This window comes from Myotis yumanensis, unplaced genomic scaffold (genome assembly GCF_028538775.1).
Source record: "Myotis yumanensis isolate MYYU_CA2020_CCGP unplaced genomic scaffold, mMyoYum1.0.hap1 SCAF_3, whole genome shotgun sequence".
Taxonomy (NCBI): domain Eukaryota; kingdom Metazoa; phylum Chordata; class Mammalia; order Chiroptera; family Vespertilionidae; genus Myotis; species Myotis yumanensis.
In genome coordinates this window covers 19471653-19482450 of record NW_027223754.1, presented here as the reverse complement: position 1 = coordinate 19482450, position 10798 = coordinate 19471653, and the positions used below count along the sequence as shown (strand labels likewise).

Sequence of the window (10798 nt, the reverse complement as noted above, 5' to 3'; positions counted from 1 at the left end):
CGGAACGCCTTAGTCTCACCTACCGCGAGAGCTCCGCGGTCTCAGACTCGCACACAGCGCCGCCTGGCGGTGGGACGTGCGCTCGCGCCTTCCCGGCCCCCGCTCGATCCGTCAGGCACCGGCGGCCGAGGGCCCCGACGCGGCTCGTGGCGCCGGGCAGCCCGCGGAGAAGGCGCCGAGGCCCCAAGCGCGGAGCCGAGAGTGGCCGGCGCGCCCTGGTCCCCGGCCTCCCGGGTGCCGGGCCCTGCAGGCGGGTCAGGGCTACTTGCTTCGCCCAGTGAGTGGGTCTCTAAGTCGGTCCTGGTAACTAGAGACCCTCGCGCCCGCAGACACTTGTTTGGTGCGGCATGGGGTCCAGGTTTTAGAAATTCAAACATATTTTCGAAGGACTAACAACTTTTTTCAGCTTTATATATTTTGACGGAGGCGGGGAGGGCAAACACCTTTACTAGTTCATATCGTTTTTCAAAAGAAAGGCCATTTTAATACCAAAAGAGTAAGAGAGGCACAATCTCAGAATAAGCACGGGCCCCGGCTTTGCATGTCACATACAGCAGTTCAATGTGTTGTAAGTGATTGTGCTGCAGGCAGGTGAAACCTCTGAATTAGGACCACCCTGCTAGACAGCATGGTTTCAACACGGATTTTTGGAGCCCAGCTTAGGTTATAAAAACCAACTGGAAAAAAGAAAAAAAAAAACAAACCAACTAGCGTTAACTAAATATCTTTGGGCAAGTCACTTAACCTTTATCAAACTTTTTCATGTGAATAATGGGGCTGTGTGTTAAACCCATGGTTTACATTGATTCATTAAAAAAGTTTCCCCTGCCTGTGTGCTCAGTGGCTGGGCTTGACCAGGAGACCACGGTTGGATTCCCGGTCAGGGCACCTGCCGGGGTTGTGGGGTCGAACCCAGTAGGGGGCGCGCAGGAGGCAGCCGGTCAATGGTTCTCTCTCATCATTATGTTTCTATCACTCTCTCCCTCTCCCCCTCTGAAATCAATAAAAATATATTTTAAAAAAAGTTAAGCATCTTTTCACATGCTTATTGGCTCGTCACTTTCCTTCTTTGTGAAGTGCTGTATAAGTCTTTGGCTCCTTCCTTCCCCCTTCTTTTTTTTAAATATTCTTTTTTTATTTTTTAAATATATATATTTTTATTGCCCTTTTTTATTGATGTCAGAGAGGAAGGGAGAGAGAAACATCAGTGATGAGAATCCTTGATTGGCTGACTCCTGTACGCCCCCTGCTGGGGGGAATCGAGCTGGGCATGTGCTGTTGGCTGGTATCAGGCCAATGCTCTATCCACTGAGCCAAACTGGCCTGGGCTCCTTCCCACTTCTTACTGGATTCTTCTTTTATTTTTTATTTTATTTTTTTAAATATATTTTATTGATTTTTTACAGAGAGGAAGGGAGAGAGATAGAGAGTTAGAAACATCGATGAGAGAGAAACATCGATCAGCTGCCTCCTGCACATCCCCTACTGGGGACGTGCCTGCAACCCAGGTACATGCCCTTGACCAGAATCGAACCCGGGACCTTTCAGTACGCAGGCCGACGCTCTATCCACTGAGCCAAACCGGTTTCGGCGGATTCTTCTTTTATTGCATTGTAAGTCTCCTTGATGTATTCTAGATACGCATTCTTTGTTAGACAAATACATTGCAAATGTGCAACTTATCAATGTTGTCCTTTGTATTTGTGGTTTTCAGGAAGTTGATGCCATGACGAGCAACCCATTTTTACAGAGAGGACAATTGAGGAACTTGGCACCAGAGCTCTGAGGGACCAGGGCAGCAATCATGCTCAGGTTCCTGCCGGTGAGTCCAGCGCTTGCAGTGCCTCCTCGGATGTTGACCCTGGGAGCCTCCCTTGCCCCGAGTGGAGTCCCAGCCCTCCCCGGGTCTTGCGTTGCTTCCCCAGCATTACCACCTCCTACTAGACCAGGGCAACGTCACTGTCGTTGGGTTATCTGGATTTGGAACTCAGTAGCTTGAAGTAAGTTTTACTTACCGAGTAAACAACACCCAAATGATCATCCTACTCCGGCTACCAAACACTGGTCCCTGACTAACGGCGCTCAGGCCTCTGCTCTGCTTAGCAGATTCTCACTTTTCCCCTGCAGGTGGCTTTGACTACGCTGCAGCCTTCCTCAAGTTGGAAAAGCAGAAAGTGCCCCTAGATTCTAGGGCCTAGAACAGGGGTGGGCAACCTTTTTGTGAGTGCGTGCCAAAACCAGCAAAATCTCTGACTCAAAATTCTTCTGCGTGCCAACCCTAATTTTTTGAGAACATGTTACGCCTACTTGATATCTCTTAAGGTGTACGTATGTGAAGAACCTTGAAGAAATAATAAAATTCATTTGAGCAACAAAAACACAGTATATGATGATGAAAAATACATTTATTTTTTAATGTATACATGTTATGTAAAATTATTTATCTAAGATGCACCGACACTGAATTTATTTGAAAAATAAAAAAATCGATATTAAGAAAAATATTGTAAATGGAAGATTATAAGAGTGTTTCGCGTGTCAGCAAAAGTTACTGGCGTGCCAGGGGTTGCCCACCCCTGGCCTAGAAAAAGGTCTCCGGAGCCTCCCAGGAACTTTGGGGAAGGGCTGTGCTGCAGGGCCGGCCTGGAACCGAGGTCCCACTTGCTTTTAAAGAGGAGGCGTCCGTGAAAACCTGGATCCAGGATCGCTGGGCCTGACCGCGCCGAGAGGTATCCTGCCTTCCACAAATCTCCTTTCCGAGTCTTCGCCACAGCTCCAGGGGTGCGAACTGAAAGTGGGAAACCCGGGTGCCCAGCGCGGAGCGAGCCTCCTGCACCGAGAAGAGGTGAGTGCGCATCCTCTGGCTCCCGTGGAAGCCTGGTGGGGGCAGGGTCTCGGTGCCGAGCAACACAGGCCTTTCTGGTGCCCACGGCGGCTGGGGCGCAGCCCGCGGGACTCACGGCAAAAGGAAACCTCTTTGTGCCCAGAGGGAGAGTAAGAGGAAGACGGAGTTGTGTGCTGTGTTTGGAAACCTTGGGCATTGCTTTCCAGGGACTCTGCCCGACTTTGAAACCTCTCTGTCCGCCGAAAAAGCCCGGGTGGGAGGCAGGTGACACGCAGGGGCCCCGCTGGAGCCCAGGGGGTGGGGTCAAATGGTTCCAACTCCTCGGAAGGAAGGCTTTCTGGTACCTTCCGTCTGCCAGGATCTTCCCAGTCCCACCAACGCCAGAATCTAACTCTGCCAGTGTGGACGGTGAATTGCCGCCCCCTCTCCCCAGGTCTTCACTGAGAGTCACTTGTTGCTGGGAGTTTGTGCTGAGGCAGCGATTCCCACTGCCCAGCGGTGCAGAGCACAGTGCATTTAATGGAGAAAGTGCCCTGGGAGAGCCCCCTGCACAGCAGGCTTTGGGTACCGATACCTAAGCCATTTTCTGGGTATTTTTGTGTGCAGTTAGTGTCCTAGAACAGACCTCATTTTGTGTAAGATAGAGAAATCACATTGGTGCGATTTTAAGACAGCTTCTGGGGATCTTTTAATGAGTCTTTAATATATAGCAAATATATACCATGCATGGTGTTTTTCTTAACACCATGGCTTCAACAGGCCGCTCCCTCCGCACTGTACCAGCTCCCCAAAATAGTTGGGGAGAATGTTCTATGAGTTGTGGCTTGGATTGTTGATTTCATTTGTGAAATGCATTCCATGCCCTAGGGCTGGGCACAGTTTTGTGTATGGCAAGTTGGTCTTCAGGACCTCATTCCCTTATATGTCTGTCCTTCTCTCAAACTGGGACACCCCCCGGAGCTGTGACCCATCTTGGGCTTGCTAGTGACCTCACACTACAGCTAGGACGTTGTTCTCCGTGGTCCACCGTGGTCTCTCAGGTGACGCCTGGCCATCTGCATTGAATAAGCAGCCCAGGTATTTGCACACCAGAGTGGCAGAGCCACCATCTAGTCAGCACCCTCGCCTCAGTTTTCCAACTTTCCCCTCTGTCTGCCAGCCAGAGGCAATGTCTAGCGTCAGAGCATCACTTAGGTCCTTTCAGTGTCTGAAATTGCTGTAGTAACTCTTCATTTGCTGGCTTCCTGCTAGATGGCAGTGTCTAATAGTGAATTAAATATACAATCTCAACTGTTACCGTTACTATGGCTCATCTTTTATTCTTCAATTTTAAAAAGTAGTATGTTTTCAAGTTTTATCTTACAAACAGAACATTTCTGAAAAAAATTCAAACTCTGGTTAAATTTAGGAAATTAAAAAAAGTTTGAGAAGCAATATAACGTTATTGATATGCAGACATTTTAACACATATTTAAATGCTTCCTAAATTTGAAATGTAAAGAGTTGATTTCAGCAAGAAATGCAATACCTAATTCAATTAACAGCATTCTGCAATAAGTGCTTGTTATAATTCCTGAACACGAGTTTTAAAAATTAAAAACAACTTTTTATATACAGTGTTTTTTCAGATACTTATTTCTTTGAGAATGAAATTTGTGTTTTCAAAAGTTGAATTACTAAAAAGGAGAACGAAGATCAAGTAACCCTAAACTTGTTCTATAGAAGTATTTATTGTTTTATATTTCCAGAAATCTTAGCTTATGTTGACACAAATTGTCTTGGTTGGTGTCTCTTTACTTGATCAATCTTTCTTCCTTGGAGAGTTTTGCTCCTGGACACCATTTACGGGATCAGAGAGCTTAATTTCAGGACGAAACCTGAGATGATCTGGGCCAGCGCTTTGTCTGTAGTCGTGTGAAGTGTTAGCCTTGTTTAGTCAGTGTCATTTAACCAGGTCCTCATTCATGATTACTTCAATGATCAAAGCAGATGAGAGCTTTTGATTCAGATGGGCCAAATAGGACAATTGTAACAGGTAACCATAAGCCCTTATTGGAGAAAGAACAGCAACAAGAAGACCTTCGAAGGACAAAGATGAGAAAGAGCCCTGATCTTGAGGAGCTGGCTCAGTTCTTCCTGATACGGAATCTTCAGTCTGTGCCCCTGTGTCTTTTAAAAAACCTAGGCCTCCTGAGTACTTCTCTTTGGAGCTTTATATCGGCCATTTTGTTTTGTTTGGGAGTATATTTTTATTTAGTTTCTATATGAAATAGATTCACTAATTGAGTGTATCAGCACTACATGATTTGAGTGCTTTGCTGTGTGTCTAGAATTTAAGAATAGCATCACCTTCAGTTCCGTAATAGAAATGTGAAGGTGTTTGGGCTGCAACTTCTGTCCCCCCATTAATCACCTGTTTTGTTTGAGTCACCTGGCTGCCAGTACCCCTTTCTCTCCCATTATTCTCTAGTTGTCTTGCCTGAAATGTGTACTTGGCTGAAGAGGATGACCTTCCCAGATGGAAATCTGCAACTCAAAACACTGTTTACATAAAAATGAATGCTCAGCAAAATATGAAGTCCATTAAAAAAGAGTGAGGAACACAGGAACACAAATAAATGGTGGTAAAGAAAATTGGGTGAAAGTGGAAACCGTGGAACCATCATCACACGTTTGTGAGGTGCCCAAGGGACAGTTGCAGCACCAAGGAAGTCTGCAAAGGAACAAAGTCGTCTTTTTAATGTTCGACAATTAATCTGATAGGCACCCAGTAAAGCAGCTTTAGAAGTGTCCTAAAATCCCCCAGCTTCCTGCATCTGTCTACTGCTGTAGTGGAAACAAGCACACGAGGATATGGATCTAGATCTCCCGGACTTGGTATTGGGGAGGAGTAAGGCTTCCCAAAGTGTGCAGCCTTGAAAGTCTTGGAGAATGGCTAGGGTAGTGAAAGAGGTATGGATGTAGGTAGGGACCAGAGCACACAACTGGAAACTACATTCCAAGAATAGCAGGAACAAAGGGCATGTGTGGGGAAAGGAAAGGAAGCTAGAAAAGGGAAGAGGGGTCCAGGTAGTGTTGTTTTCTTTGTTTCAAACTATAAGGGAAAGTTTATTTAGAAAGTTACAGAGGCAAAAGAAGGGGCCCTGGGGGTTTGGGAGAGAGAAAGGTAAAGGTGAGGAGCCTGGGGAAGAAGAGGGGGAAGGGAAAGGTCTCCTGGGTGGGGAGCTTGCCGGTGTTATTTCCCAAACTAAAGAGATTTATTCAAGATGTATCTTGAAATCTTGGGGAAGCCATTGAAGGATTTTAATCAGAGGAGAGATAGCCCATCTACACTACAGAAACAACTCCAGCTAAATGGAAAGTGCAAGGGGTCAGAGTGGTGGGAACGTCAGTTACCAGGCTTTTGGAGTAACCAAGTAGGAATAAACGAGGAGTGTTAATGATGACAAGTAGAGCTGAAGGGCAGTAGTTACAAAGTGCCTGGAGAGTTGTCCAAAGGCCCTTAGACCTTTCCATCAAGCCTACCGCATCACCTGTCTTTCCCCGACAGCCACCATCCGAGGGGTGCTCTGAGGATTTATGCATCATAAATGAAAACATATTTTGGGAGAGTCAAACGTACTTAAGAAATTATACTTTAGTGTGAATAATTTAAGTCTGGGAGTTAGATACATTCCTTCTAAAGACCACCTGGTAGAACCTTATGCTCAGTTAAGACAGTCTCTTCTTATCCCAATGGATTCAGCAGTAACTAGAGGGGAGAGATCAAAGGAGTCTCCTGAAAGCTCTGCCTCCTGCCTTACCTCTTTCCCTTGCCAGACACTGAAACTGCCAGGGCAGGAAAGCCCTTTGCATCGCCTGGGGGCGGTTTCTCATCTTACACCCAGGGGTGCAGGATCATCTCTCAGTCCCATTCTGAGACCCTTAACCTACACCTTGGACTAGCCCACATGGCTGAAATGTGAAGCTGGCATCCTCAGGTTGCTAATTCACTTTAAGATATTCAGTCTCTCTCTTCTGTGCATTTTAACTCAAAATAAAGTGGAGAAATGTAGAATTATTTTAGGGTGAAAGTGTTGCTGGTTTGGATGGAATAGCACTTGTAAGACAGGAGTAGTCACAATCAGCTCCAGATCCCTCTCTGGGCAGCAGATGGCCAGCCCCAGGCAGTGCACACCAGCTGCACACACAGTGCATGTCAGAAGCTTAGCTCCAGGTCAAGAGGGTTGGTGAGTGAGAACCGTTCACATGTTGTCTACCATGGGTGGCTGTCTGAGCAAACACATCGCTCCATCCAGAAGGAGTGCTCCGGGGCACCCTCTTGGAGGACTCAGATTCACCCCGTGTGCAGTGAGGAGACAGAAGGGAGCTCTCCTCTGGGGTCCCATTGCATTGGAGCTTGCTGGCCTTCACGGTGCTCTTTGCAAGCCCATCTGTCTCACCAGTTGGGGGATTGCTGACTTGATGACAAGCTCCTGGGGAATTAATACCATATATTAGATTGATATGCCTCAAGGCCTGGTTCGTGGCTGCATGCTGTCAATCATAATTCCATCTCCACTAGCTGGCTCTGTTCTTTAGAAGTGGGCATTTAACCACAGCTTGGTCCCTGAGACCCTGCCGTATTTTCGGATTTGGGTATATAACCGCAATTGAGGGTCTTTGGATGGAAGGGACTTTGTAACCTTAAATTCTTCTGTCATAGTTCATACAGCCATGTAAAGACTTTAGAGCCCCTAGGCTAGGCCTGAGCTGTGTGGTAGCTGTAAAAATATCCCAGGCTACATCCTCACATATTCTCTCCATCTTTTGTTTTCCCGTATTCCTGACTCTTGTGTACTCTTAACAGACTGACACTGTTTTTCCTCTTTCTTTTCCACTGATCTCGCAGTCAGGTGACCTGATTTCTAGACCCACTTCAACCTTTAAGAGCTATGATCTTGGTCAAATCACTTAAACTCGCCAAGACTTGGTGTCCTTATTTGTGGGAACTGAGAATATACCCACCTTGCCTGCTTTATAAGATGGCGATCAGTAAGGTTGAGGGGAGTGATATATCTAAAAATCTTTAAAAAATGATATAGTTTTATACCCACTTATGGTGGTAATGTTATTTCATTACCTAATCTAGGTTACATTAATTGTGGCTATAATAAGCTGCTTTTGCATAAAAAATGATCATTTGATATTTCTGCTATGCAAGGGAAATAATGATAGTTAGCTATGAAGAAACAGAGGCTTAGAAAGATTTAGTGACTTGTCCAAATTTATATTATGTAAAATGACAGAGCCAGGATTGGAACCCAAAGGCTAGCTCCATGTTTTATGTAGTTAATAGCTAGTAAGGCCTACTGAGTAGAAGGAGAGGTGCTTTTCAGGTTCTTACAGATTTTTATTACTTTTTTCTTTAGTATACCAACTGACAGAGCTATTCTACGTGGGTTTTTTGTTTGTTTGTTTTTCCTCTGTGATTCAGGCAGATAATCTGTGAGTGTTGGCATTATCTGGTAGGAATTTTGTAGTCTTAGTGTTGAGAACTTCAGAGTCTGACTGATTTCCGGTTGTAGTACTTATAAAGGTTAGTCTTGGGCAAGTTACTTCCCTTCCTTCAAATTCCATTTCACCTTTAAAAGTGAGGAAAGTCATTGCTTCTTCATGGAGTTGAGAGGATTGAATAAGCTCACCCATGCTGGGTATCTAGGAAGGGCCTTACTCATAATAGGTCACTCAACAGATAGTTGCAATCTCTTTCTTGGCAAAGTGAGTATTGCTCCTTTGATGTTCCTATTGATTGGGAAGAAACATATTTTATATGAATTCAACTTCATTTTCCACTGTGGGAACCATGCCAGGGTCCCCGGCTGGTCAAGGCCAGTGGGACCACAGAGGCCTTGTTATCAATACATCAGAATGGCCAAAGGCCGCTCTGGGCATGAGCCGAATCGGAATGTCCAAGGACTCTGAGCCTGGGAATCCTAATCAGGCCAAGATACCATGAGTGGGTGCAACACATGTTACACTGTGCTCTTCAGTAGCCAATATGATTGATGTAACTATTGGCATGAAGCCTACTTTGTCTAAATAGTGTAAAAGTAGGTTACTGACCAGCTAGTCGGATGGAGTATGGAGAGACAGCAGCTAGGATGGAGTGTGTGAAGAAGTCTGCTAGAGAGAGCAGCAGGGCAGGAGAGACAGGAGAAGCTCCTCAGCCAGAGAGCTCAGGTGCTGCTACGATGTAAGGTGGTGAGTCTAGAGGCAGCGTGCTGCTGCTCAGATAATAGCTGTGGGTACAGAGACTGATGTTGCTTTATGGGAAAGATACGTATTTACCAGCTGGTGTCCGGCTGCCTGCCTGTATAGACTTTGCTATAGGGACTGCTCTTGTCTGATGGCTATGTGACCACTGGCTTCTGCAATAAAGACTCATTCTTTCTTTTTTTAAAAAATATATTTTATTGATTTTTTTACAGAGAGGAAGGGAGAGGGATAGCGAGTTAGAAACATCGATGAGAGAGAAACATTGATTCAGCTGCCTCTTGCACACCCCCCACTGGGGATGTGCCCGCAACCCAGGTACATGCCCTTGACCGGAATCGAACCCGGGACCCTTGAGTCCGCAGGCTGACGCTCTATCCGCTGAGCCAAACCAGCTAGGGCAAGACTCATTCTTATATACCCACAACCGATCATGGCTTCTCTGTCTGCCCCGCTGCCGAGAATTGAGCTGTGTCTAGTGAGCAGAAGATAAAGGAGGAACTTGGACTAAGTTCCCAATAGTTGTACACTAGGCAGTGTTCAAGAAGGACCTGCCCTGGCGTAGTTGGATAGGAGAATTGAGAAGAATACATGGAGTCAGAGCCTGTCAGACCAGCAGAGCTGTACAGTGCTCTTGCTGCTGGCTCCAACATCCACTTAAAGATATAATAATAAAAATTATAATAATATTAAAAAATAAGGTAGCGAAGAGTTATTGGACATTTGTGTACCAGACGGCGAAGCAAGTGTTTTAGCAGTCTTATAGAAAATTGGCACAGTAACTCTTGGATTAGGTAGCATTATTATCTACGTTTTGTAAATTCAGTCATGGAGAGGCTAGGTTAAACTGGCTGGGGAGCTGAGATTTGGATCCCCACAGACTGACTCTCGAGTTCATTTTCTTCGTTACTGTGGGTCGCAGGAATTCCATGGATGAAAGAAGAAAAATGTACTTTTCACAATTTCTTAGACGAAGTCATTTTGTTGCTAAGAGGAAAAAAAACATTGGATTTAAAAGTAAATCAAGGTAGATCCACGAGAGGAGAGCATACCTTTAAGACCAAAGTTTTTAGCCTGAATTCTACATCATTTTTAGGTTCCTAATTATATGTTTAATTTTATAGCTGAGAAATATACAATTAAACGTCCCTTTTTTTTTTTTTTTAACAATGCTCTATAGTTTAGAAGCAGTGGTTCTCAACCTTCTGGCCCTTTAAACACAGTTCCTCATGTTGTGACCCAACCATAAAGTTATTTTCATTGCTACTTCATAACTGTAATGTTGCTACTGTTAAGAATCGTCATGTAAATATCTGATATGCAGGATGGTCTTAGGCGACCCCTGTGAAAAGGTCGTTCGACCACCAAAGGGGTCGCGACCCACAGGTTGAGAACCGCTGGTCTAGAGGAAGAGCGATCCTTGCTCTGTTCTGAACTCCACAGTGTCACTTGCCCAAGGCATTTGACTTATAGAACCCTGGGCATAAAAGGTGTTCTGTGGGACTTAGTTCATTTCTAAAACTTTTGGAAAGATTATCCATTTCAGATAGATGAAAATCTTATTTCAAAACTTCCAGAGAATCACACTGCCCACATAACCCACTGCTTTATTACATGTACCATTAAAGATGAAACACATAAATCAATAATCATAATTCTTTATGTTGTGGCTGAAGTTATTTTCCTTGGGAGGAGTTG

The 10798-nt window shown here is 45.1% G+C and overlaps 1 protein-coding gene across 2 annotated transcripts in view; it reads left to right on the top strand.

The window, feature by feature from the left end:
- Positions 1-1787: 1787 nt before the first annotated feature.
- FUT10 (fucosyltransferase 10) overlaps positions 1788-10798 on the top strand; it is a 72279-nt gene continuing 63268 nt past the window's right edge. For both annotated transcript variants that reach the window (XM_070407385.1, XM_070407384.1), the window contains exons 1-2: positions 1788-1822; positions 2674-2845. The gene's annotated coding sequence lies outside the window, so the exon portion shown is untranslated. The remainder of the gene's footprint in view (positions 1823-2673; positions 2846-10798) is intronic.